Source organism: Telmatherina bonti (assembly GCF_933228915.1).
Source record: "Telmatherina bonti genome assembly, chromosome: 14".
Classification (NCBI taxonomy): Eukaryota; Metazoa; Chordata; class Actinopteri; order Atheriniformes; family Telmatherinidae; genus Telmatherina; species Telmatherina bonti.
The window spans coordinates 21,581,995-21,587,470 of NC_136612.1; positions in this window are offsets into that span (position 1 = coordinate 21,581,995).

Sequence of the window (5,476 nt, forward strand, 5' to 3'; positions counted from 1 at the left end):
AGCTTCTGCAGACCAATGAAGTTAAAAGAAATTTTCAGTCCACTGGACTGATTTTACATGTAAAGCTGAGCTTTAAATACAGCATTTCTTCCAGCTTTTTTATTTTTCCACTGCTGCAAAAATCGTTGTTAATAAGGGGCTAAAAATGAGAAGAATAAAAGGAAGATGTGTAATTATCATTAACTATATATGTCCTTTTATTTTCTTACAGAGAGTTACAGAAAACATGTGATGCTGCTGTTGCCTGAAGTCTTTAGTACATAAATTTGAGAGATTTTTGTTCCTGGGAAGATCTTTTGGTTTTAGTTTTATGTAAGAAACAATGCACGAAGGGCAAAAGATGCTAAGGCCAAAATAAAGTTTTGAAACAATGAGCTGAAACTGATCAAATGTATCAATTTCTAAGCAACAGTTGTCACAGAAAAATAGAATTGCTTGAGATACCTGTTGCATGTAGATTTTTACTGACTAAAATAACAGCTGTGTTATTATGTAAATTAATCATCTGATGAGTCAATTCGTCCAAACGGAAAAAAAAAAAAATTTGTTTTTGGGTGTGTTTGTGAAAGACCAGTTGCTACAAAACCAGTAGCAGAGTGCAGTTTGTGCCAGTTACAAAAGAGGTGGCAGCACAAAACCTGTAAAACTGTCATTTCTGCATTTTGACATACAGATGAATCACAGTTGCAAAAGTATGACTTAATGAGATTTCAGCAGCTGGTGGGCCAATGAATTATCTTCGAAGAATAGTTATTTGTTTTCCTCTGACAGTACTAGCCTTGTGTTGAGCTAAAAAAAAAAGAAAAAGAAAAAAAAAACAGTCATTAGGTGTAACTTCTTGTAACTTTTTATTCAGTTGATAAAACTTAGCTTTCTCATTTAGATGTATCTAAAAAGGGGGGTTGGAGTGGTCTTTTTATATAATGTGTCTGTGTGTTTCTTTAATGTCTGATTTTAAACTGTAAAGCGCTTTGAGTTACATATTTTATGTTGGAAAAGCGCTTCATAAATAAAGTTTGATTGATTGATTGATAAAATGATATCAGACTTTAATAATGTTATAAAAAAGTTAAAGGGGTCCTATTATGGTATTTGGAGTTTTCTGAGCTTTCTACAGTGTTACAGTGTTAAATCCTCATCAGACATGTCAATGGTACTGTTTTTATCACCTAAACACATGTTTGAGTTTGAGTTCCAGCACTCTCTCCATTCGGTTTCCATGGCGACGAAAAACGCGTCGTTTTAGAGAGTTTTTTCTACTTGGAAATCCTTGTGACGTCCCGGGGGATAAGGTTCGGTGATTGGTTACCTTCTACTGGTTAACAAGGGCATGTACAAATACATCAGGCGGGTGGAAAACGTCGGATAAAGGTTATTTCCAACGATGGCTGGTGAGTTTACCAAAGGTGTTGAAATATTTAGCTTCCAAAAATTAGTCAGACCTGTTCTTTGGTTTCTAAAGATAAAATGGATTAAAGTCAGATTATAAATGTAATTGTTTATTGTCTGCAGGCAGGACAGTGTAGTAACCACACTCTTTTACTACAAAGCCACACCGTAGTAAGACATGCAGAATGTGGCTTGGCGTTGTCTTGCTAAAATAAACAGGGATGTCCCTGAAAATGCATCACTTGGATGGCAGCATATGTTGCTACAAAACGTGAATGTCACTTTCAGTGTTAAAGATGCATTTTACAAGCAAGTTACCATTGGCACGAACACGTCCTCATACCATCACAGATGCTGGATTTGGAATTATGCACTGATAACAGTGCAGATGGTCTTTTTGGACCCGTCAAACCACAGCACACATTTCCACTCATATTGTCGCCGGAAGGCTCAAAGGTCATGGGCGTTCAGTGTTGGCTTTCAGCCTCGCTGCTAACGTGCAGAGATTTCTCCAGACTTTAGATGATGAAATCCTTCATTTCTTTGCAATTGTGTATTAAGATATTTTGTTCTTAAACTGTTGAGTGTCTTTCTTACACAGTTGTTTACAAAGTGGTGACTCTTGACCCCTTCTTATTGTGAAAGACTGAATTTAGGATGCCCTCTTTTATAACCAGTCAACACACTTATCTCTGTTTCCAATTTAAATCTGGGGTAGGTAATGTTGGGGAGCTAGCAAGGTCTGAAAGTAGCACCCTGTCTTGGCTCCTCCCCCTCTGGTTTTGCTCCTTGCATGATCCAAGGCATTTAATTTTTTTTTTTTTTTTTTTTTTTTTTTTTTTACATCCGCCAAGGAGATTATGTTTTTTACAGGCGTTTATCTGTTTGTGTTCAAGATAACTCAAAAAGTTATGTACGGATTTTAATTACATTTTCGGAAGTTGTTGGAAGGAGTTGTGAAAAAGAAAAACTGATTTAATTGTGGTGGTGGTCTGGATCAACTTTTGGATCCAGGAATTTTTTAAAAGGCTGTGTCGGAGATTTGCGCTCTCCGAGTGCTTTTCTAGTTTGCAGCTTTTTCCACCAACGTTTTTCTCTTTCTTGGCTGTTTAGCAGGAAGAGGCAAAGAAACCGAGCCCAACTGGGGAAACCCTTCGTGCATTTTCTCCGCCATGTTTGCCTTCCAAGTTTCTTCTTCACTACTTTGCATTTTCATCCCAACACGCTATTTATATGCAGGATGTGGAATCAGGTCTATGAGCTTCGGGAGGGGGAGGAGGGGAGCCAGGAGAAGATGCTTATGAAATATAAAAAAATGAACAACTTCAATTTGGCCTGAATGTTTTGATTGGTCAGAGTTTTTACAGATTTACAGTAAACTGAGGGGTCTAACTATATTTTTTATTGTCCATGATTACAAAGTGTATAGACTACTATCAGGACAAGGAACCACTTCCCCCGGAGTAAAAAAAAAAAAAAATGTCTGAGCAAGATTATCTACCCCAGCTTTAACCTGTTCACCTGTGGATTGTTCTGACCAGTTGTTTTTTGAGTATTCCTCAATCTTCTCAGTCTCTTGTGGCCCCTGTCCCAGCTTTGTTGGAGCGTGTTGTAGGCATCAAATTCAAAATGAGTGAATATTTGAAAAAAAACAAAAAAAAAACAACAACAACCACCTAAAAACTAAAAGGTTTATCAGTTTTTGGAAATTTCGGTCAAAAAGGATTTCCAAATAAATGTATTATGTTTTTATTTACATTTTAAGCAATGTCGCTGGGATTGGGGTTGTTGTTCTATGTACAGGTTAAAACTGTTTTTGTTTGTTATTATTCATTTAATATATTTTGTGACTCAACATACAACACTGTATTGCTTCCAATATCAGCAGGGTATGAACGCTTTAGTAATGTCACTGGAAGGAAACCAGTATTTGGACAGGGATACTGGTTGTATTGACTTAAAAAGTATTAGATTTTTCTTTAGTTTTGTAAGGTGCTAAGACTGACCAAATATAACAGTTAGCTGGGCGCATGCGAGGTCGACCATGGTGTATTTTCTTGTCTCAGTTAACTGTTATGTCTTTTTTTAAGTTTTAAATGCATATTTAATTAGTTTCAACATGCACTTTTGCAGAAAAAATCCTGGCTACATAGGAAATTCTCTGACTAATGCCTTTTTTCTTGCCACTTCGGCCCTGCAATGCGTCTATAATCCATTTCAAAGACAGCTATCACAGCAGGGGCGGAAAACTAACCGGCTACTTCTGAAGCCCAGAAAGCTAATACACTTTCTAATGAAGAAAATCCCCTGTATCAGATATTTAGATAAAATTTTAAAAAGCATAAGAACTGAAGGCAGGTAACCTCAGCAGAGCAGTGGGGTTTGGCGAAAACAGAGCAACTCAGGGAAGAAGCAAATAATCCAGATAAAAAGGGGACGGTGATGGCAGGAGATAAACTGGGCGAGACAGAGTGATTGGACATGAGAGAGACACTGATCAAGCGGTTGATGTCACTGATGAGACAGACAGAAAGCAACTTGACTTTTTCACGCTCAGTTGTGCACACACACCAGCATACAAATGGGCTTCATGAACGCACATCACACAGATTCATCTCTGAGTATTGTGCAAATACAAACTGAGATAAAGGGAGAAAAGTGGAGTGAAGGAAATGTGCATAGAGCACCTGGAGCAACTGAAATGGCAACTGACAGTGACTGGAGGAGAGGTGTAGGCAAGAAAGTTACATAACAGGAAAGAGCATGTAAAAACACCACACACTTTTTTTACACTCTCCTATTTTCTTTACCAGCATCCTGGTCACATCACACATGTAGTTATCTTACATCTGTAGGATTATACGCAAGAAATCTGCAGGTAAAATGATGGAGTGAAAACTGTAAGAAAATAAATATGTGTATTGACTACTAGCCAAACTGCCAAAATACCAAGTTACCACTTTCTTATAAATTCTTGATTTATTTCCTGATTTATTTTTACTTCCGTACAAGCTGGGGACTCAGACGCAGACAGTGGACGCAGGTTAATTTAACTAGTGCTTGAAGGCAGGGAAGAGATGTTTTCCAGGAGCATTTTTACTATATTGCTTAAAATCCCCTTCAAACCTTGATTGCAACATATTTCAAAAAGAATACTTAGTAACTTATTGAATTAACAGGACCGAAAAATAACTCATCAATCATTGTAACCAGCCAGTTCTAATAAATTGGATGAGGATATGTTTATCTAACTCAACTTTCATTTGACCCTCCACCCTTTGTAAGCGAGAGCCAAAGCTTGGCTAGATACAAAGCTACTTTGTGAAATGCTCAGGAACGAGCATGGCGTGCAAGTCTGTGTAAGAAGCTGGTTAAAAAGACAAGACTTTCTACAAACAGGGGCTCGAGGAGAAACCAGTGTTGCTGTAGGAATATTCAAAAAGCTTAGTTTTAATTTAATGCCTTTGTGTATAATGTTTCAAAATTTAGCAAACCATAAAGAGTCACTAAAGTTATTTTTTTACACATGAACACTGGAGATGTGAATGAGAATATGGGAACAGACATTCCTTCTAATCTTTCCCTTTAATTTAGTGCAAATAAGTACATTGTCTAGAATGTTAATAGTTAAACGATCCCTTTGGTCAACATTATGAACCATCAGAAATTTCTTGAGAAATATAAATGTCGTTCATACAGTATTTTGTCCCAATTTTCATTTACATGAACATTCCAACTTACAAATTGCCACAGAGCTACAAAATCACAAAACCTTTAAATTACCGGTATCGAAACACTTTATGTTTATTAGGTTTATTGAACAGAGAGGCATTGATCACATGCTTTGTACCGGACTGTATCTCTCTGAGGTAAATTCCATCTGCAGTCCCTAAAACACAGAAGTGAAAATACAGTCCTTCACATTATGATTAGATTAGTTTGATTAGTTTTTTAAAAAGGGAAATGTCTTCTTTGACAATTTCACATTCACTAAATTATCCCAGGAGTGGATGTGAGTGTCAATGGTTGTGTGTCTCACTGTGGCCCTATGATGGACCATGGACATGTCCATGGTGTACCCTGCCTT